Here is a 23,708-nt window from a genome sequence, read left to right as displayed (position 1 = left end):
CAGGAAACTTAATTCGTAGCCCTGTTCATTACTAATATAGCCTTCAGCCTGTCCAACCAGAGAGTCTAACCAGAGCACACAGAAAGCTGCATAGCCAATTCAACAGCCTTACATACGGTGGCACTTGAACAGAGAGCACAGCCCATGGCTTCCCCTGCCTGCAGAGCAAGCCGGTGGCCTCACCTAACCAGAGAATTCAGTGTACACTGTAACCTTATTTGGATCCCAAACAATGAGCCATACAGGCCCTGGGTCCTGTCCTGTTGCCTTACCAGGGCAAAAAAGCTAATTCATAGTCCTGACTACTACTAAATATAGTACGAAGTCCTAACCATCTAGTAAGTCTGACCAGAGAACTCAGACAACTGCAGAGCCCATCCTCCAGCCTCACTTGAATAAGGAACAAAGCCAAAGTCCTACCCACCTGTTCTCAGCCAGTTGCACATCCTCCTATCTTCTACCTCAGAGCTTGAACAGTAGCCTCAACCAAAATTAGACCATAATAGTAGGCCCCATCTGCCCAAGGACATTACCAGCAAACACACCCAGAAATCCAAACTGAGCTGACTGGTAAAGAACTGTCTCTGCCAGAACAAACCTGTAAGGTCTGGAAGAGGAGCCCAATTACATAAATGTGCAGAAACCAACATAAGGAATCAAAGATCACTAAAAATCATGTAAATGTGACACCACCAAAGGAAACTAGTAATGCTCCGATAACTGATTCTACAAAAATGGAGATTTATGAAATGTCAAACAAGGAATTCAGAATAATCTCTTAAGGAAGTTTAATGACCTACAAGGAAACACAGACAACTAAATGAACTTAGGAAAACAATGCATGAACAAAATGAGAAGTTTGACAAGGAAATAGCAACCATCAAAGAAATAAAACAAAACAAAACAGAAATCCTGGAGTTCAAAAATACAATAGCTGAACTAAAGAGTTCAACAGAGTTTCAAAAGTAGAGTCAACCATGCAGAAGAATCAGAGACCTGGAGGATAAGACATTAAAAATTACCTAAATAGAGGAGCACACACACACAAAAAAAAGATGAAAAAGAATGAAGAAAGCCTACAGAAATTATAGGATGCAATGGAAAGAAACAATATTTGCATTATGAAAATTCCAGAATGAGAAGAGAAAGAGGAGAGGACAGAAAGTATATTTAAAGTACTAATGGTTGAAAACATCCTGATTCTGGAGAATATTATGGACATCCAGATCCGTGAGAAACCAAAGAATCCCAAATAGGTTGAAACTAACTAGGGCTACACTGAGGCATACTATAATTAAATTGTCCGAAGTTAAAGACAAAGAAAGAACTTTAAGAGCAGCAAGAGAAAAGAGAGAAGTTACGTGTAACCCCCATAAGATTAGAGGCAGATTTCTCAACAGAAACAACAAACTTTTCAAGCCAGGAGAGAATGAGATGACATTTTCAAAATACTCTTTTCTTTCAAAGAAAAAAAGTTTCCAGATACACAAAGAAACAGGAAAATATGATCCATAATGAAGATATAAATCAATCAATTGAATCTGATTAAGAATTAACCACAGATGTTAGAGTTAGCAAAGAAGGACATTAAAATGGTTATTATAACTGTATTCCATATGTTCTAAAAGTTAAGCAAAAACATGGAAGTATAAGAAAGATTGATGTCAAACTTCTAGTGATGAAAATTACAATGTGTGAGATGAAAAATACACTTTCTAGAATTAACAGTAGATTAGAGATGGCAGAAGAAAAGATTAGTGAATTTGAAGGTATAGTAATAGAAACAATCCAAAATGAAACATAAAGAGAGAACTTTTAAAAATTGGACAGAGTATTGGTAAAGTGTGGGACAGCTTCAAGAAGTCTAATATACGAATAATTGGAGTCATAATGGGGATGGGAGTAAAAAATTTTGAAGAAATTATGGATGAAAAATTTCCAAATTTGCGGGTGCCTGGGGGGCTCAATCGGTTAAGTGTCTGCCTTCAGCTCAGGTCATGATCCCAGGGTTCTGGGATCAGGTCCCATATCGGGCTCCCAGCTCTGTAGGGAGCCTGCTTCTTGCTCTTCCTCTGCCTGCTGCTCTCCCTGCTTGTGTGCTCTCTCTTTCTCTCTGTCAAATAAATAAATAAAATATTTTTAAAAAATTTCCAAATTTGCTAAAAACTATAAACACACATATCCAAGAAGCTAAAGAAACAAAGAAAATGATACCAAGGCACAGCATAACCAAATAGAACAAAACCAGTGATAAACAGAAAACCTTAAAAACAATCAGAGAAAAAGATATGTACAGAGGAACAAAGGAAAGAATAACAGTAGATTTTGTTGCAAACAATAGAAGAAAAAAAAACAATGGAGCAGAGTATTGAAAAGAAAAAAAAAAATCTGTCATTCCAGAATTCTATACCTTTTGTAAAGGTCTTTCAAAGATGAAAACAAAATAAAGCTTTGTTCAGACATATGAAAGCTGAAAGAATTCATAAATTTCTTTGAGAAGATGAGCAAAATTGATAGATTTCTAGACTAACCAGGAAAAAAGAAAATATAAATGGTTGATATCAGAAATGAGAGAGGTGATATCACTACAGACTTTACAAATATCAAAATACAAAGGGAATATTAAAGACAATTTTATACCAATAAACTCTACAACTTAATGGTGATGGATAAATTCTTTGAAAGATACAGACCACCAAAGCTCACTTAAGAAAAAACTAGGTAACATAAATAGCCCTCCATTTATTAAAGAAATTTAATTTGTAATTTAAAAACTTTCCACAAAGAAATTCCAAGGCCTACATGGCTTCATTGGATAATTCTATTAAAGGTTTAAGGAAGAAGTAATATAAGTTCTACACAAATACTTTCACATAATTGAAAAGGAGAAATACTCCCCAACTCGTTCTATGAAGCCAGAAGTGCCCTGTTATCAAAAACAGAGGGAGATATTACAAGAGAAAATATTGCAGACCAATATTCCTCATGATCACAGGTTAAAAACTTACCAGAATTTGAGCAAATTAAATCCAACATTATATAAAACAATAATACATCATGACCAAGTATGGCAGGTTATGCAAGATTGGTTTAACAATAGAAAATTATCAATGTGTTTCATAATAACAAAACAAACAAGAGAAATAAAGAAAAATTATATGGCCATCTCAATATTCAGAAGAAAGCATCTGATAAATTTCAACATACATTCCCGATAAAAACTCTCAGAAAACTAGGAAAAGAAGGGAACTTTCTCAATTTTATGAAGGGCATCTACAAAAATACAGCTAAAAAACTTCAAATATAGCTTTAATAAGATTAGAAACAAAGCACCACTTCTCTTCAATATTGTACTGGAATTTCTAGTCAGTGCAATAAAGCAAGAAAAATAAATAAAATGCATCCAGATTGGAAAGGAAGAAATAAAACTGTCTTTATTCACAAACAACATAATTGCTTACGTATAAACTCCATTGGAATCTATAAAAAACAACTAGAACTGTTGAGTTTAGGAAATGTTTCAGGAAAAAATATCAATATATAAAAATCAATTGTATTTTTAAATATCAACCATAACAATCAGAAATTAAAATTTAAAAAATAATGCCATCAAAAAATATCAAGTAATTAGGGATAAATCTGACAAAAGACATGAAACACGTGTGCACTGAAAACTACAAAACATTACTGAGAATAATTAAAGAAGGTCTAACTAAGTGGAGAGAGATACTGCGTTCACTGAAGACTCAATAATATTAAGAAATCCATTCTCTCCAAAGTGATCCACAAATTTAAAACAATTCCAATTAAAATACCAACAGGCTTTCTTATAAGAAATTGACTAATTTTGAAATTAATAAAAGAATTCAAAGGACCTAGAATAGCCAAAACAATGTGGGAAAAGATGAACAAATTTAGAGAATTAACACTTATTATGAAACTACAATACTTAAAATAGTTTGGTATTGGTATAAAAATAGACAAATAGAAGAAAAGAACAGAATAGAGTCCAGATATAGACCCATACATATACAGATAAATGATTTTGATGAGTCTTCAAAAGCAATTGAGTAGAAAGATTAGTCTTTTCAAGAAATGGAGCTGGAATAATTGAATATATATATATACCCAATTTTATATATATATATATATATATCTCATGGATATGTACACATATTTATGTATATATGTATGATCCATTTTTCATAACATAAAATTAACTAAGCATGGATCATAGACCTAAATGTAAAATTTAAACCTATAAAACCTCCAGGAGAAAACTTTTTTGGCTTTGGATTAGATAAGGTTTTCTTAGCTATGACGCCAAAAGCACAATCTGTAAAAGAAATATTGACAAATTGAACATCGTCAAAATTAAAATCTTCTGCTTTTTGAAATAGACTGTTACCAAAATGAAAAGACAAGCTACAGACTTAGAAAATATATTTGCAAATCACATATCTGATTAAGAACTTACACGCAAAATACACACTTAAAAAAAACTCTTAAATCTCAATAATAAAACAAATAGTGGGGAAATGATTTGAAAAGACACTTCACCAAAGAAGATATAAATGGCACATAAACACATAAAAGATCCTCAACAGCATTAAATTAAAACAACAATAAGATAGTATAACAGACCTATTAGAATGGCTGAAATTATTTTAAAAAAAAGATTGACCATATCTGGTGTTACCAAAGATTCAGACCAACTGGAACACTCAACACTACTGTTGGGAATGAATAGTTCAACTACTATGGAAAACCATTTGATAGTTTTCTTAAAAAGCGAAACATACCTAAATATAATCCAGGCAATCCACTTCCAGATATTTACCCAAGAAAATTAAAGTGTTTACTAAGACAAAGACTTGCACACAAACGTTCACAGTACATTTACCTGTACTAGCCCAAAACTGGAAACAGCACAAATGTTCAGCACAGAAAAATGGATAAACAAACAATACAATTGCAATACTACCCAGCAATAAAAATGAATGAACCATTGATACAAGCAACCAATGGGTGAATCTCAAAATAATTATGCTGAGTGAAAGAAGCCAGATCCCATCCCCCCACAAAGGTACATACTGTTCAGCTCTATTCATAAAAATTTCCCAAAAATGCAAACTAACCTATGGTGACAGAAAACAGATGAGTGGTTGACTGGGGAGAGGAGGAGGCCATGAGCAGAGGCAGGAGGAAGAGATTACAAAGGAATTTGAGGAAACTTCTGATGTGATGGGCATTTCCTTTATCTTGATTATGTTGACAGCTTCATGTGTGCAAACATATGTCAAAACTCACCAAATTGTACACTTTAAATATGCACTACTTATTTTATATCAATTGTTCCTCAATAAAGCTGATTTTAAAAATTTAAATATGAAATAAGTAAACTTGATCTTTCCTTTTATATGGGAATTCAGAAGCCGTTTTTTTAAAGATTTTATTTATTTATTTGAGAGAGAGAGTGCAAGAAAGAGAGCCCAGGGATGGGGGGTGGGCAGAGAGGGAGACAGGGAGAAGCAGACTCCCTGCTGAGTGGGGAGCCCGATGTGGGGCTCGATCCCAGGACCCTGGGGTCATGACCTGAGCTGAAGGCAGACACTTAACTGACTGAGCCACCCAGGTGCTCTGGGAATTCAGAAGCCCTTTAATGAAGACTTGAGAAGATAGCTATGGTGACCCCACAAAAAGTCATCAGACTGTAACCTTAGGAGATAACAGAATTTATCTAGAGGTTGAACTAATTCTTTTTTATTTGTTTATCAATTTTGGGCGGAGGGCGAGAGTGGGAGGAGTGGCAGCGGGAGGGAGACAATCTTAAGCGGTCTCCACACTCAGCTCTGAGCTTGATGTGGGACTCGATCTCGTGACCCTGAGATTATGACCTGAGCCAAAATTAAGACTTGGACACTTAACCAACTGAACCACCCAGGCGTCCTGAACTAATTCTTTTCTTACCTAAAGCTTGAATAGTTCAAGGTCAGATCCAAGTGTTTGGGGCCTAAAGAATGTTTATTTGAGGATATTAATTTAAGAAAAGAAAAACATAATATAAAATATTAAATTAGGCTCAGAATTGAATATTAATACAGAATAAGAAACCAGAAAATCTTTCTAATTTTGAAAAGCTGACAAATATCACAAATTACACAAAATTTATGAAAATGATGTTTATATTTACTAATTCACTGCTAAATACATTTCTTAACAGTTTTTTGCACAAAATCTTTGTTCATTTCTCTCACGACAATTTTATAATATTGCCTATAAGAGAATAAAAAGATAATTCAGTCTTTCCTCTATTGACATGCATATAGCATTAGTAATTATATAGGCAGCATTATGTATTATAGTCTTGACCAAAGCAAACTTCCCATTTGACCTCATATTGATAAGAACTGAATCCTCCTCTGGCAATTTTACATTTCTGATAATTGGAAGAATTTCCAGAGAAACCTGAGTTTCTCCTCACTATGTAGATACTTCCAGTGCTGGACACCTTAGCACCCATTCACATCAGGATAAAATCTCTGACCTGAAGGTTCTTGATTCAATGGCTGGTGAGTTGGCACAGTTAACTGAATGGTTTATTCCTGAAAGGCGATCCTATACTGGGATGGCTTGCGATGCTAAATATGGAAGTGTTTGTGACACACATAAATACAACCCTCTTGAACTGCAGCCCCAATAGAACTTTCCCTTAGCCAGATCCCCAAAATTTCTGTAGTTACTCCAATGCTGTCAAGCCTAAGTAGAATATAATAGGCCAGCACAGATTAGAGGGGAGAAAAGACAATTGTCTTAACCAACTGCAATTAAAACATCTGGTTTTGAAAATTTTGGAAACGCCTACAGCTATAAGAACACATCACCAGAGTCCGTCCCACAACCTTAGAAGGGGGCCCCAGCAAGTAAGGGCCTTAAGCTTAAACTTTGTTTGTTTTCCAGTGAAATGACCTTTAAAATGAGCCTCAACTTCTTGTCCACCTTCCTGTTTTCTCTGTGCTGTTTGTTTTTTTCCCTCACAGAGTCTCTCAGTTGCTTAATTTAGAGTATGATGATAAGCACTTGGTTTTATATGTGATCCATTTAGCACCTTGAGAACTATAGTTATGTATTCTTACCACATGGAAGGGAAGGGACCAATGATAATTTTTGCAAAATGAGCAATTATCAAGATAAAGGAAAATATACTTTGCTTAAGATATATTAATATATTGTCTTGGATGAGAAACCAATGTGTACATACAGTTTTAAATTAAACGTATGTAAATAATTTGAAAATTTTGCTTCTCAAACACAAGTCCAGACCCCAGATTTTATTATTCCTATGAAATTAAAACTCCGATTAACTAGAATAATCAGAGAATAGCATTATTTAATTAAGTTTTTTTCTGTCTAACTTAAGATCATTAACCAACACATTCTTTGTTTTCATTCTGTATTGTTCAAAATCTTCGTACATTTTAAGTGGACATCTTTTCTCACTTAACAAGAATAGCCTGAGTGTACTTTAATTTCATTAATTAGGTTGCTGAATTGTCTCAGGAATGTGACTCTGGAAGTCAATTTCATCATACCAGAGGTTTGGAAGATGTAAAGGATCTTAATGAAGGTACATTTCCTGGGCAATGCCTGTGTCACAACTTTTTTGTGGTGAAAGTACCACAAAACCTATAGAGTCACTCAAATTACAGATGGCAGTTTGAGCAAATAAGTTTGCAGTTAAGTCCAGAAGCAGCTTTTACTTCAGGTAAGGCTTGATCCAGGAGATCAATCATTGCCAGTATGAACCTGAATCCCCTCTCTCTCTGACCTATGTCTTCTGCCCCAGTGGCTTCACACTCAGACTACATAGTGGTTACCCCAGTAGAACCATGCTCTCTCCTACAAATAAGAAAATGCTACCATCGTTTCAGAACTTCATATCCTTCTAGAACACAGTTAAAGATGGGAGCTTCTCATTCCCAGAAGACTAGCAAACCTCTCATTCTATTTCACTGGTCTGACTGAGTTGCCTACTCATATTTGAACCAGAAAATAAGGCAGGAGGAATGGTGAAGAGGAATAAAATATAGTGGTTGGTTTAAGTCAGTCTGGGCTCACTCTTAAAGCAGGTGGTGAGTTCAATTCCACACAATCTAAATGGCTATGGTATGATGTGGTACAGTATGGGGGACAGGTAGTGAGGGCTAAATTTTCCAAAGGAAAATAATGGGAAAGGAGAATGAATATCAGGGATGCAACCAACAAATATCCACCACAATATCCATGAAATGATTAGGCTTTAAAGTTAGGCAGTCTAGAGCTCTGATTCCATCAAATTTCAGCATTTATTATTTTTAGAACCTTAGGCAAGTTGACTCTTTTAAGTCAGTTTCCTCTTCTGCAAAATGGTGACAGTAATTATAGTTATTTTATAGTTATTATAAAGGCTGCATAAGATAATATACATACAGTGAATGACATAGTGTCTGATACATACTAAGGTCTCAGTCATAATAATTGTTACTCTTGTACGAATTCTTCAGTCCTGTGAATGGCTGCTATTAAAATGGAAGGTAGGGGATTCTCTTTTATAGAGAACAAATCACCACTCTGGCTGCAGCAAAAGCAGCCATGGATTTCAGGGAACAATTGACTTTTCCTTATTGGCCTCACCCAGTGTGTAGAAAATTCCCTTTCAAACCTCCACCGAGAGGTATTATTAGGATGGAGATATTCCTGGGGTCGCAAATCCAAAACTGGGAATCACTTTTCCAGAGAAATAATGATATGAATGGTGACCAAGTTTCTGAACCAGCTCAGAAGTGTCAAGTAAGTCCACAGTGTAGCTGAAAAATAGTACCTTCACAGGTGGGATTACAATGATAACCCCAAATCATAAGTCCATCCACCATTCAGTCAAACTTTTTATGGGAAAGATATTCATAAGATATGAATATGATATATTGATATAGGATCTATCTTATGAATATGTTCTTATATATTCAAAGACAAATTCATTACTAAATGAATTTTCAGCACGTACTCTATTATAAAATAGTGAGATAGTTCAGTCTGGCTGCAGGACATACCACACAGATGCATCATTGAGTATATAATTTTTGAAATATTTAAGAAATCTAAATGGACATCTTACACAGAAAATCCCCGCCCCCGGGGGCAGGAGCAGTGGATGGACAGAGAACAACAAAACAACAGATTAGTGAAAGATACATAACACTTCACAAGATAAGCTGTCCAAGTCCATTCTCTCTGCTACCCAGTCATTGGCTCTATGCCACACTGTAGTGTTAAAAATGTTATTTCTCTGTATTTCTCCATAAAGTGCTCTTTTACATATATGGAACAGCATTTGAGATTTTTTCTTTAGGAGACAAGGAACCACAAAAGTGAAAAAAAAAAACCAAAGTGTTTTCATTGGGAAGCAAACTACCAGACCAGATCAATATGTATCTTTCCCCTGGCACAAACAATATGATAGTTTCTGGAGGACCATCAGGTTCCCAAGCATCCTGGGCTCTGGTGAAGTTTACTGCTTTTGTTTGTTTGTTTAAATTCACAGTCCCCCCTCTGTGGAAGTTTGCAGGTGTGAAGCAGCTGTGTTCAAGGTAACATCTCATACATTTGCATGGCGTGGCAAGCTGGGCTCACATCTTTCTACCTTTCTTTGCTTTTCTTCTCTTTTTCTTTTCTTTCCAATTTGAGTTTATAGGATTTCACTCTAGTGCTCAATAGCAATGAAGACAAGGGAGAACCCCCTAAAACTCAACCTTAAATCCTCCTGCTACAAAAGCAAGGAGGTTTCTTTTCTATTCTACTCTGTAGTTATGTGAGCACAGCTGGTCAGTCTATTCTGGGTTAAAACCCTTCATGAACTTGAAGATCCTTATTAGATTCCCTCCTTTCTTCTGGACATAGAATTTTCCCCACTCATTTGTTATAATATTTTTTGATTACGAACTATTTTTATCTTCTCTCTTTTTTCTATTTACCCTGTCCCAAATTCTCCCATCCCTTTCTGAACCGAACCCCACACTTTTGTCAAGGAATATATAACCAAAGGAGATAGGAATATGATAGGAGGAGAGAAAAGAGGGGAGTAATAAGGAATATAATAAGTGACCAGAAAGGAATATAAGAGGAGGGAAATGTAACTGTGGACATGGTCTTTAGATAGAACAGGATTTGACTCTTGGCTCTGTCACTTACCCTTATGGAACATTCTTACAAGTTACTTAACACTTCAGTCCCTTGGTATATAAAATAGAGATAATTCATAGGGGTATTTAAGAACTAAATGATATACTACATGAAAAGAAAGCTTCCTGGCACTTGCAAAGGCTCCGTAAACGTTTATGATGTGTAAGCACTGCAGTGCCCCACCCAGACCCTCTGGAATTCCTTTGACCATTTCTGTGCATTCCTTCCTGCACTGGTGGCTTTTACTTCCAATGGCCTCCTGCATAGGACTCTCCTTTAGAGGATTAGCCTAGGGCTGTTGGAGCAGAAGTCCCTGGGAGTGTACATGGCCCTGGGGTTGGTCTCAGCAGCGACTGGTGACGCAAGAGTATAAAAGCCCAGCCTCCTCCCTGTTGCCTTGTGGTAGACTACTCAACTTCCACTGTAGGGCTCCCTTTGCAGGAACAGGCTGAAGCCTCCCCCTTAAGGGGCTTGGCCTGAAACAGACATGTTGCTTGACTTCTTCCCTTTTCCTGTCTGGAGGACCCCACTCCCTCACTGATTTCTCCTGGGAGCACTTCCTTAAATAAATCACCTGTACACAAATCCTCATCTCAGGATCTGCTTCTGGGATCCTGACCTAAGACAATTTCCAATTTAATTATCATTCTCACTTCTTTATAGTGCAAATTGTTCAAATACCTCAGTTCAAGGAAGATAGTAGTGATTTTCAGCTCACGTGGACAAATGTTCCCAAACAGGAAAAAATTTCCAAACAGGGCAACTTCTTTAACTCATCACATTGTAGACAAACTGTGGTGCATAGTGAATCATTTAGTGGATTACCAGAAGTAAAGGGGGTTTTAAGCAGGTGGCACATGCATTTCCAAAATAATTCGCAATTATTCATTCTTTAGAAATTACTTTGCCATCCTTCATTTTGTTTCTGTACTACTGAGCCTACAAGGAAGGAAACTTCCCGGCCTATGGACTTAATTATGCTCTGCCTTAAGAAAATGTGGTCTCAACGTGTCTAATCTCCTCCCCTCCCTTGCAAGAGAGCTAGGGCCAGAGACAGGGTCTTGTGAAGTTGGAACCAGGCCTCTTACGAGAGTCACCCTGGAAAAAGAGACATAGACCCAACTCCCTAAGAGACAGGCACAAATAGACTCTGGAGCTGGAGTGGGAAGAGAAGAGCTGGTGGTCTCCCAGAGACAGATTCAGGGCAAGAACAGCGAAGAGCACTCACACCACCAGCCAGTCCCTGGAGTCATTGCACATGAGGTGTGGGACTAGGTTAAGCTGGCTTAAAAGCCCAGATGCAGAGACCACCAGGCATGGGGGTTTAATGTATCTCAGCACTGCTGAGGGGCTTATTTGAAAGACTTAAAGTAAGTAACTTGCTTCTCTCATGGGTCATCTCTCATCTTCGCTTCTATTATCCCCATTGCTCCCAACTCTTGAATTTGTCAGCAGTTAGTCAATAAATCCACTGGCCCTAATTTGAGGGGCACCCAGATAACCAGTAGGAATCAGTATGTTTAATGTTCCCCTCTGCCCTGCAAGGCAGTACCAGGTCTATCCTATACTACATGAGCTTTGTGGCAGCTTTCTTTTAAAAAATTGTATTTCAATTAGTTGAGACTGCCAAAAACTGCAATTCCAAATCTGTAAAACAGTATCATCATTATTTTCCATATGCATTTGCCTTTCCTGCGTTTCATGGGGCAAAGGTCTACATTTTTCCAATTTTAAAATTAATCTGATCCCTCCCTTCCATTTCTCTCCCTTTTCCCAATTCTTATTCCAATCACACTGAGTTTGAGTCTCTCTAAAAGTTGAAGGGATGTGCTCTTGTTTTGGCCAAGCTCATCCCATCCCCCACCCCCAATTCTACCACCTAAGTACACGTTCTACCAAATCCCCACCGTCCCACAACTGCAACCCCACCCATTTTTAATTGAATTTTTACATTTAAATTGATAACTTTAGAGAGGATTTTTAACCACTTACATTAGACTAGTTTTGTTTTTTTCCAAAAGAGAAGGAATCACTTATTTATTTTTCCCCAGCTCTAGCTCTTATTCTTGCCAAGGCCACAGCATGACAAATACACTGAGAAAACAGAGCACACACATGCGCATGGGCACACACACAGAGTTTCTACAAGGACTCTTTCCCCCGTTGTCATGGTTTCTGTTGAAGTCTATTACTTATGGTAATCCTACCTGGATGATGTTCTATTTGCTTGTTTGTTTGCTTATTTGTTTGTTTTAAATATCACATCATTTTCATACTTTTATTTATAGGATGTTGCAGGTAAAGAATTTAGAACTTTCTTCTTCAATATCTTGTTCTCTTACTCCAGCCTGCTTTTGAACAAGTTGTTCACATCTGAACCTATTTTCTTACTTAATCCATAGAGGTTGATGAGGTGTCTTGGATTATTTAGACCTTGAGCCTGACAGAATTAAGTTCTTCTCAAAGTCACTAATGAACACTATATTGTTAAATGCAATGGCTAATCCTATCTGATGATTCCCATTTTATTAGAACTTTCAAGAACAGTTGACACAATTGATCACTATTTCTGCCTTGAAACATATTCTTCACTTGGCTTCCCAGAACATCGTACTTGTTTTAACCATTCCTTCTCAGTTTCATTGGTTGATTTCTCCTTATCTCCCTGAAGCACAAGGTTCGATCCACAAACCCCTTTTCAAAGAAGTGACTTAAATGATCTCATCCAGTCTCATGAGATCTTTACATATCACCTATATGCTGATGATCCTCAAATTTCTATCTCTAACTTTGGCCTCTCTCTTTCAACTTCAGACTCACATGTCCACATGCTTATTTGATAACTCCACTTGAATATCTAATAAAGAGATCGCTCTTAGTATGCCCCAAATCAGATCTTTACACACACACACACACACACACGTAGACACACACGCACACTCTCACCCTCCTTCTCCAGTCCTCCCCATCTTAACTGAATCTCCTTCTACCAGTTATTCAGATCAATATCCTGGTGGCATGCCCAGCTCTACTCTTATTCTGAAAGCCATTATCAAGTCCTATTGTCTCCACTTTCAAAGTGTATCCTGCTTACCACCCCCACTACCACCACTCTGATCCAGTTCTGTCTGGATAATTTCAGTAGCCTCCTAACTGATCTCCCTCCATATGCCCTTGCCCCTCTTCCACCTATTCTTTGTCAGCATTAACATCCAGAGTGATCTTATCAAAAGGATCATCTCAGTCATCTGCACAAAGCCCTTGAATGGCTTCCCATGGGACTCAAAGCAAAAGCCAATGTCCTTTCTATGATTTACAAGGTCCTACATGGTCTGATTTTCATTACCTCTGTGACATCATCTCCTATAACTCCCCCCACCTCTTTTATTCCACTCTAGTAATCCCAGCCTCTTTGCTTTGCTTTTCCCCACAAAAATGCCAGGCACGCCCCAGCCCCTGGCCTTTGCATTTGCTTTTTTGTCTGCCTAGATTACTCAATCTTCAGATACCTACGTGGTTAGTTCTTTCACTTTCTTCAGGTCTTTACTTAAAATCACTTTTTCAGTGAGGCTGCTACCCTCACCGACTCTATCTAAAACTTCCCTTCTTTCCCTCTTTTATTTACTATTAGCCCTTATCACTATCAATTATGTTATTTAGTTTGCTTACATCTTTTGTTTACTCCCTGTCTCATTCACTAAAATACAAGATCCATGAAGGCAGAAGTTTTTTTCTGTTTTATTCAGAAAACTACTGAATCCCCAACTTCTGGTGCCAGAAGCACAGTGGGTGCTCAAAGGATATTGGTGGAATGAAGAAACAATGCCAAAAATTAAGGAGATAGTTTTATCTAACCCATCTCACTTACCCCCGATAAAAAAGAAGATAGGCGCAGTAAGAGTTGCTCTCGGAATGGGTACAAGAATGACCACAGGAGGACCATCCCTGATCATTACCAAAGCAATGTAAGGTGTTGAACTATAACTCGTGACCTTTCAACTTTAACATTACTTCCATATGTATTAGTCATTGGATGCACTTAATTGGAAAGAAATGGATTTCACCCAAATTGTTAGGCATGGTAAGCTCCTAAGAACTTGTTTTGTGCAAGATTACCTGCTAAAGTTTTACCAAACCCCCAGCTTTCTTCCATGCAGTGGACTTAGCAAATTCACTATTCAGTAGTGTTGATTTTATTAGGACCTATATCATTGTCCCCTTCTTTGAGGTATATGCAAACATGAAGTCTCTTGGCCTTGATATATCAAAGAGAATTATGTGAAGTTTTGTCTAAAAATGAGGTTTTCATAAATCGATGACAACATGGGTCCCACAGCTTGGTGATTCAAATCCTTTTGCCTGATTCTCCTGCCCTTTGTTTTCCTGATTTTTACCATTCTCCTTTCTGCAAACTCCTTTTTTCCCCCCTCTCTTTGTTGTTATTATTATTTTTTTAATTTGAAGGTACCTAGCAGGGATTCTACACAGTTCACCTGAAAGCAACAGAAAATTAGTCAAGGAGTGAAGAAGTACCTGCGATTTTATTACTTGATAGAGACCAATTTAGACAACTTTTCAGAATTGTGGCCCGTCTTCCCATTTGGTTTGTTTGTCTTTCTGTGTCTCTGATTCCATCATACCTAAGACCTGAGGGACCTTCCCTTCCCATATCTGTGTCACCTGCAGGCAGGAAGACACCAAAGGCACTTGCATGCGTTATCTGCTCACTTGGGGATTGGGGATATTACTCTTAGGGTGTGGAAGATTTGTTTCATACAGGGAGTTATGTAGCGTCTTCGGGGGATCTGAGACCTAGAAAACAGCGGTCTTATTCAAGGAAGGCCATGTTACCAGGGAGCCCAGTTATCAATCAATGTACCACAAAAATTAAAACGTCTCTTAGAACAGCAGTCGAAGCACTGTGGGCAATGAATTCTTAGGGGGTGGCAAAACAGATGAAATCCAGTCATCACATTTTACAACAGATCTGCTGCTTGATAAAGTACAACTGGAGAGCAGACTGTTAGCAATAAGGCCATTTCTAAGAATAAAATGAGAGTTTGTAAAAGATCCGTTTGAATTATTAACTCCAAAAAAGTGGCTGGAGAAGAAAATGGTTGCTGCTATCGCTGGCTTTTCTCCTCACGTGTGTGATTAGAACAAAGGGAGGCACAGAAGAGCAGGGGGAAGAAGTGCAAGCAAATTTCCCTCCGACATAAGGAGGCACATTTTCACGCAGTGCTTCATCGATACATGGAGAGGCCACCTACCAGGTAAAGAAAACACTGTGGCCATTGTGAAAGCAAGCAGATGCCAGAGCAGGGGAAAACGACGCTCATTTTTACTGAACACCGTTGCCTTTTTTTTTTTTTTTTTTTTGCTTGCAAAGCATTCTTTTAATACCAAGTGGACACATCTAGCCTTTACTCTACTCTGCACCCTGTGGATTTCCACTCCCTGCTCCCAGATGCCCCAATCTGGATTCAATTTAAAATGTGAGGCATGTTGGAGGTCACAGGAAAACAGCCAAGGTGACCATTAATATCTCCTCTCTTGCTCTGAGGTGACCAACCGAGGACGAATCGATCTGGAAAGACAGTATTAGTGTTTTCCAATTCAATACTTCTCACCACCTTGATGATGAGATTTGAAATCTTTCATCCGAGGAGACGCAGAGAAACATGTTAACAGGCCACAGTGGTCAATGCTCTCCTTGGATTTCATGGGCATGTTTTCTCCACGTTGTATGGAGACAGACACATGCATTCTGACTCCAGAAAACAAAATGTTTCCTTATGGAATCCAGCCCCGTCAAGAAAAAGAGAATCATACTATCACTGGGACTTAACAGATTCGGGGATATCATTTGGCCTTTTCCTCTTTAGGAAGTTGCTCTCAGGACCGACCCATCCAGGTCTCTTTTTTCAAATCCTTCCAGTAGAAAATCCCTAAGTCTTCTTTCAAGATTGTATGACATGACTTTTCAGAACAGGTAGGTCCTATTGACCATAAAGACTGTTAATAATTCCTGTTCACTTTATTGTTAAAGATGCATCCCTTTCTCATATAAAGCAATTGAATGTAAGACAAGTTAAATAATATTTGGGACCATTAAGGATTTAATTATCCTTCTATTTAAAGGAGACAGGAGAATAAAGTTTACATCTTCAATATTGCAGATCTGATCAAGGCCCTTCAAGAAAGACAGTGTAAGACCCAAGATTTAAAAAAAAAAAAAAATGCTACCAATATGCTTAGTCTAAAACTTTGGAGGGTGAAAGTCATATGATCAAAGGTTATAGAATCACTACAGTTAAAATGACTGTTCACTGAATTCTGAATAACATGGCTAGAATACTTGGAGAAGTAGCATTGGGTTAAATGCTTGCAATTGTTTGTTGTTGGGTTGGGTTTTGTTTTGTTTTGTTTTGTTTTTTTAAGGAAATTTTTCATATCGTGGGATGGATATAGATTTAGAAAGTCAGTTTTTTTCTATGATCTTGTATATAAGAGTCAAGGAAGAGGTGGGTTAATTTTATTTGTATATATTTACTTTGCTTTAAGCATGCTTCTAGGTACTTTTAAAAGATTACCTAGGGGGTGCCTGGGTGGCACAGTAGTTTGCCGTGGAGTCTGCTTGGGATTCTTTCTCTCTTTTCCTCTGCATTTCCCGCTCATGCTCTCTCTCTCTCTCTCTAAAATAAATAAATAAATCTTTTTAAAAATTATCTCATTAATCCCCACTTTGGTTCAGTAAGGTAGGTATTCTTATTATCCTCATTTTTTGAATGGAAACTGAGGCTCAGGGAAGGTATGACATCACACAGCTGATAGGTAGTGGAGTCTGGCCCCCAGATCTGTGCTCAAAACTACTGCATCACCTCCCATTCAATCACGTATTCCATAAATGTCCAGTGAGCACCTACTGTGTGCAGGGGATGATGCAAAGGTAAATTAAATGTTGTCCTTTCTTCAAAGTGTCTATAGATTAAGAAGAGAGAAGAGACACGAGACATGAGATGGACACAAATCCCTATATCTTAAGGAAGCATGTGACAAGTTACCTGACAGAGACACTGGGAATCTATGAAGCAACTCTGTAAACACTCCATGTGGTCCAAGAAGAATGGGACATAGGAGAAGCAGAAGAGAAGGACTTAGGAGGAGGGGGCCAACAATCATGTTGGGGATAATTATAAAGGGAGCCTATAGTAAATACCTCTCAAATGTTGAGAAAAGAGAGTTCCCCATGGGAGATAAATCAATTCTTACAAAATGCTGGAGCTGTGCAATTTCAATGTTCTGTAGACTCAGTGAGGCCAGGTCTCTCGGACTAAAACTCGGCTGTAGCCTTTTTCCCACTTGAGCAACAAAGAAACCAAGCAAGTATTTACACATTTAAAAATACAACTGACCTACTATATACCCATGAGAATGACTAAAATTTTTAAAAATAAAAGTAAAAAGACTGACAATACAGACAATGCCGAATGTTGCCAAGAATATGGAGCAAATGGGACTCCTAAATTATAGGTGGGAATGTACAAGGGTACAACCTCTTTAGAAAAAGGTTGAGCAGTTTCTTATAAAACTAAATATACACCTACTTTATAATTCAGCAATTCTACCCCTAGGTATTTACCCAAAAGAAATAAAAACAGGTGTCCACAAAAGTCTTGTACAAGAAACACAACATAGATGAATCTCAAAAACATGCTGAGTGAAAATAACCAGACACAAAAGACTACATGGTGCAGGATTCCATTCATATGAAGTTCTAGACTTGGAAAAAGAATTATTTGGTAGAATCAAATCAGAACAATGGTCGGGTCTGGGAGGGTCAGTGCCTGGATTACTGGGAAGGAACATGGGAGGACTTCCTGGGAGTTTGTGTGACATAGGTATATGTATTTGTCAAAACTTGTTGAATGATCATTTAAGATTTACATATTCCATTGCATATAGATTTTACCCTGAAAGACAAGAAATGTAAAAGATTGAATTCTAGCTAAAGATATGCATGACGTAGTATTTAAAAGTGAAATGTCTTTATGTCTGCTACTTACTTTGATATGTATCAAAAAATAAGATGGACTGATGGATGGACAAATAGATATGTGATAAAGCAAATATATTAAAATGTTAATTATGAATCTAGCTGCTGGATTTCTGAGTAGTCACTGTAATAGTCTTTCAACTTTTCTGTATGCTTGAAATTTTTCATAGTAAAATTGCTTTTGGAAAAATATAACTCAAGAATATAGTAATACATATTTTTGAAGGTTTGAAGATTTGAATTACCTACAAATCAAAATGACTTTGCAGTGAAGAAAGCTTAGGCTCCTATTTTTGTAACTACCCTCCTTTCTTGAAGTGTAGAAGGAAATAACCAGAGAGATAATGCTACTACAGTGCATGACTGAAGGACCCTCAACTTTATGACACAAAACACGTGTCTGATGTGTTTTAGAAATATTTTGACTGTGTACTTCAAATGGACTTTTAGCTTTAAAAAATTAGAGTGGATAAACCAAAGATATTGGAATACAAGGGCAATCTCTGGAGTCCTCAGAATTTGTTAAAGACATTTTTTGTTTGTTGTGCAGAAAATTTAGAAAAGCTCGTAAGTACATAGTGAAGGAGAAGGAAACCACCCATAATCTGATCATAAGAAAAAAAAATCACTGTTAATAGTTTGAGAAACTTATTTCCAGTGATTTCTCTTTCCATATTTTTAACAGACTAAAATGGTAAATAGATCAGTATATAGTGTGAATAAAAAAATTTTCATAAATAAATTTAGGAAGTACATAATGTTATTTTAAATGGGTATGTCATATTTTACTACGGAAATGTGGGTGTATGGGTTGTTTTAATTTAGTTTTCTGTAATAAATAATGTTGAAAAGAAACATCTGTGCAAAAATACTTATTTTTAGGACAAAAAATTTCTGGAAATGTACATTTAACAGAGCATCTTAGCTGGTCTGTGGGTTAAGAATTAGTCCCCATGCGCTTTTGACAAAATGTCCTTATTGCTACGGACAGTTCAATTATAGTAAATATGAGCTTAGCCTCATCCCATGGTTTGTCAGCGTTCCAACAGCCCACGGAAAGAGACTTGAACCCTGTCTACACCTGCAGTTCAGGCGAATACAGACTTATGCACTGGGTGGGGGATGGGATGGGAGGTAGAGATGAAGAACTTAGTTTGAAAGTGTTCCTTTCTTCTCCAGCAAGGGAGAAAGGAACTATAATCTTAAGTGAGGCAGGAGCCCAGCAGCGGAAGCTGCCTGAGACAGTGAAGAGTTGCCCTTCTACAGGATGAGGCTGTGCTTGAACCCTCCCCAGGTTCACGCATCTGCTGGACATCCCTGGAAAGAGCAGCCTCTGTTTTAAAAAAGGATAAAGAAACTGTATCATGTCAACAAGAGAGTGGGTAAACCACTGTGCTGCGGAGGCCCTCTTTAAAAGCAGTGGACGTAAGATGATAAGGTATTTCCATTCTACAGCAGAAAAAGATGTGAGCCACTGAGACACATTCAGAAATGGGGACTCACAGCAAAAGAACTCAAACATATTGTTATTCCGAAGGCAAGAGGACCTGGTACAAGATGAGAAAAGATTTGTATCTCTCCCTTGTTCTGTTTCAGCAAATGACTCAGATCTACTAGAATACTAGAGCCGGCAGGCACCAGCTGGAGAAAGCTCATTGGTAAATACTCAGGAATTCTGCAAACTGGTTTAGTAACTTGAAACTGGCCTTGCTGGAAGTATTCACAGCATGGAAATCAGCAAATACCGCATATCAGAGCTCTCCCTGACCCCTGGAGATTTGGCTTACCAGTTCATCACAGCTCAAATCCAAAGCTCCATTTCTGATTTCTCTCCCAAATTCCAGACCCATTATTGCCGACTACATTCAGAACATCTCCACTCAAATTCATTAGGTTCAAAAGAGAACCCATTATATTGTCTCTCAGGTATGACCTTGCTAATGCGTTCGTACTTCTGTTAACAATTTACCATCTTCCCAAACACTGTAACTCAAAACCTCACAATCATATCTGACACTTCACTCAATAATAACAAGAAAAAAATGAAGGGACAGAAAGGAGAATTATTCAAGTGACATTAATTTAACACATTATGTCAGCCCTTGTGATTAGCCCTTTACAAACATTCTTACAATGTCTCTTGAAAGAAGAAATCATTCCAGTTCTGCAAATGGAAAACTGAAGTTCAAGGAAGTTATATTACTTAACCTCAGCTTATAGGGTTATTAATTTTCAGAACTATGATTTGAATCCAGGGCCCTCTGAGTACGGAAACCATTCTTAAACCCAAATGTCATATTTCTAACCAATCAGCTGCTCAATTTGCCCCTTCAGGCCTTTTGTCACTATTTTTATGGAGGGATTATTTATATACAATGAAATTCAGAAATTCTAAGTGCACATTCACTGTGTTGACAAATTCACACGTTTGTGTCAACTCACACTTCTATGAAAACATAGAACACTTTCATCACCCCAGAAAGTTTCCTCCTTCTTTGTTCCAGTCATTCTACCCTGAAAAGTAACTACTGCTTTGATTTATTTTATCCCAAAAGGGTTTTATCTGTTCCAGAATTTCATATAAGTGAAATCATACAGCAGACACTCTTTTGTGGAAGGCTTCCTTAGCTGAACATTTTGAGAATAATCCATATTATTCATCTATATCAGTATTTTATGTCTTTTTATGACTGAGTTATATTCCATTGTATAAATAAATCAATGTTTGTTTATCTACTCTTTTACTGACAGATGAATGATCGGCTATTATGCGTAAGGACGCTATGAACATTCTCGTACAAGTCCTTTTGTTGACATATGTCTTCATTTCTTTTGGGTAAAACTTAAAAGCATGAGTGCTAACCCATAGGTTTGGTGTATGTTTATCTATATGAGAAGATGTCATACTGATTTCCAAAATGATGTCATCATTTTATATTCCGACTACCAGTACAGATATTCTCTATTTACAATGGGGTTACTTCCTGATAAACCCATTGTAAGTTGAAAATATCCTAAGTTGAAAATACATTTAATATACCTACCCTACCAAACATCAAAGCTTAGCCTAGCCTACCTTAAAGGTGCTCAGAACACTTACATTAGGCTACGATTGGGCAAAATTCTCTAACACAAAGCCCATTTTATAGGGAAGTGTTGAATAGCTCATATAATTAATTGAATACCGTACTGAAAGTGAAAAGCAAAATGGTCCTATGTGACCGGAATGGTTGTAAGCATATCGGTTGTGCACTCTCGTGACCACCTGGCTGCCTGGAAGCTGCGGGCTGCCTGCCACTGCCCAGCAGCACGAGAGAGGATCCTACCATGTACGACTAACTGGAAAAAGATCAAATTTCAAAATCTGAAGTTCTGTTTCTACTGAATGCATATTGCTTTTGCCTGATCGTGAAGTCGAAAAATTAAATTGAACCATAGAAAGTTGGGGACCATCTGTATGTGATGATTCCAGTTACTCCACATCCTTGCCAACACTGAGCATGTATTGTCAGTTTTTTAATTTTAGCCATTCTGGTGAGCGTGTAGTGATAACTCATTGGCTTTGATTTGCATTTCCCTAACGACATTTCCCTTATGATAGATGATGTAAACCTAGACGTTGAAGAAAACACAGGAGTAGCAGGAATATTATCTTCATGACTTTACAGAAGGCAGAAACTTCTTTGACAGGACCCAGAAAGCACTAACTTAAAAAATCTACATATCTATAGATATATTTTGTGTGTGTGTGTGTGTGTGTGTGTGTGTGTGTGTGTGTATATATATATATATATAGAAAGAGAGAGAGAGAGACATACAATGGACTTCATCAAAATTAAAACCTTAAGAAAATGAATAAACAAGCCAAGTCCTGGAATAAATACATACATACAAGACGTTACACCCAGACCATAGTAACAATTCTTTCAACTCAGTTTTTTTAAAAAAATCCAATGGGAAATTATGGGCAAAAGACTTGAACAGACACTTCACAAAGGAAGATCTGCAATGGTCAAAAAGGTACATGAGAAAATTCCTCACAGTACTTCATCTTTACCTTTTTTAGGAGCTGATCATTTTTTATTTTGTACTACAGTTTCTGTAAGTATAACTCCCAACCCAAACTGTAAACCACTTGAAAGCAAAATGAACATTTGAGGCATCTTTGTACCAGGGTATATATACATGCGGAGACAGGAAAGGCTCACAAATATTTTTAAATGGTTGACCCAAAGAATTCACAATGTACACCATAAAACATTTTTAGCTGGTCATTAATATTGTAAGCAAATGAAGCAGTAGTATTAGAGCAGGACCAAGGGAGAAGAAGGAAAATAGAGAACAAGAGGAATAAACCTGAGAGAAAAAAAAAGTATTTCCCACAGACAGTTGAAATGACATTTTAAGTGTTAGTGTAAAATATAAGAGGAAATAGACTTAGTAGAATAAAACGACAACGATAATGTGAAATAAAGCTTTCCAAAAATAAGACACCTACTTTTTTGCATGGGCAACCCATCTCTGTGTGAGTAATTTTGCATCTATGAAAGCCCAGGGGAAGCCATCAGACCAAAACAGGAAGCTGTGCATGTGCTCTCAGGCGGAAGTCACCAAGACATGGCATCCTGCTTGCCAGAAGACTCAGATTCCTTGTCAAAAAAAAAATAGACCCCAAAAATGCAGATGGTAGCAGTACTGCGTCACAATAGTGTTTTCAGATTCGGGTGACATCTTGGAATTCCCAGCATACCATAATTTTAACTCCTATAGGGCATGTCCTTTCTGAAATAAAATTTGTTCACTGAGGCACATGTGAATAACTTGTGCAAAACTTGTTTATCCCCATGACTCATGAACCACTGTTCAATATTTACAGTAACTCTAAAAAGGAATTTTCTAGAACCAGAGGTTTACTCAGGCCATCTTCATAATTATTAAAAAAAAAAAAAAAAAAAACCAACAATGTACTCTCTGTTCCAGATGATATCTTCAAGAACTAGTTCTTTTCAGGAAAAAAAAAAAACCTGAAAAATTCCAGGGATCTTATTTCTGTGGCAAATTTCAAACTAATTTGTATAAATCATTCAATTCCCATGTAAAAGAAAGATTGGTTCTTTTCTCTTTCCTGATCAGAGCTTTGACACATGTGGAAGTTCTGACCAATAGAAGCAATTTTCATGACTTTTCCTTTTTGAGATTCTCAGAAGGAAAAAAAAAAAAGCTTACTGAATAAATTAAATTACATTTCATGACTAGACCAGTAAACAAGAGGATTAGAGAGACACTCTGGGTGGGGTTCATACAGGTCCTGGGAAAAGAAAGAAAAATGGGAATTTTTTAAAAAGAAAGAGAGAGAAGAGTTAAAAGATTTAGAAGACTCTAAAAAAATGACATTCCAGAATTGTACAATGTGTGTGTGTGTGTGTGTTTATGG

At 37.2% G+C, this 23,708-nt stretch overlaps 1 long non-coding RNA gene across 3 annotated transcripts in view; it reads right to left on the bottom strand.

Annotated features, from left to right (window-relative positions):
* Nucleotides 1–23,708, bottom strand: part of LOC116635064 — a 114,478-nt gene that overhangs the window by 34,874 nt on the left and 55,896 nt on the right. Inside the window, exon 7 of one of the 3 annotated variants that reach the window (XR_004300097.1) lies at nt 22,144–23,582. The exons of the other annotated variants lie outside the window; for them this stretch is intronic. This is a non-coding gene — a long non-coding RNA (uncharacterized LOC116635064). Of the gene's footprint in view, nt 1–22,143; nt 23,583–23,708 lie in introns of those variants that run through there. 3 annotated transcript variants of the gene reach the window in all.

This window comes from Phoca vitulina, unplaced genomic scaffold (genome assembly GCF_004348235.1).
Source record: "Phoca vitulina isolate PV1807 unplaced genomic scaffold, GSC_HSeal_1.0 scaffold10, whole genome shotgun sequence".
Lineage (NCBI taxonomy): Eukaryota > Metazoa > Chordata > Mammalia > Carnivora > Phocidae > Phoca > Phoca vitulina.
The sequence above is the reverse complement of the archived record's forward strand: the minus strand, read 5'-3'. Positions and strand labels throughout refer to the sequence as shown.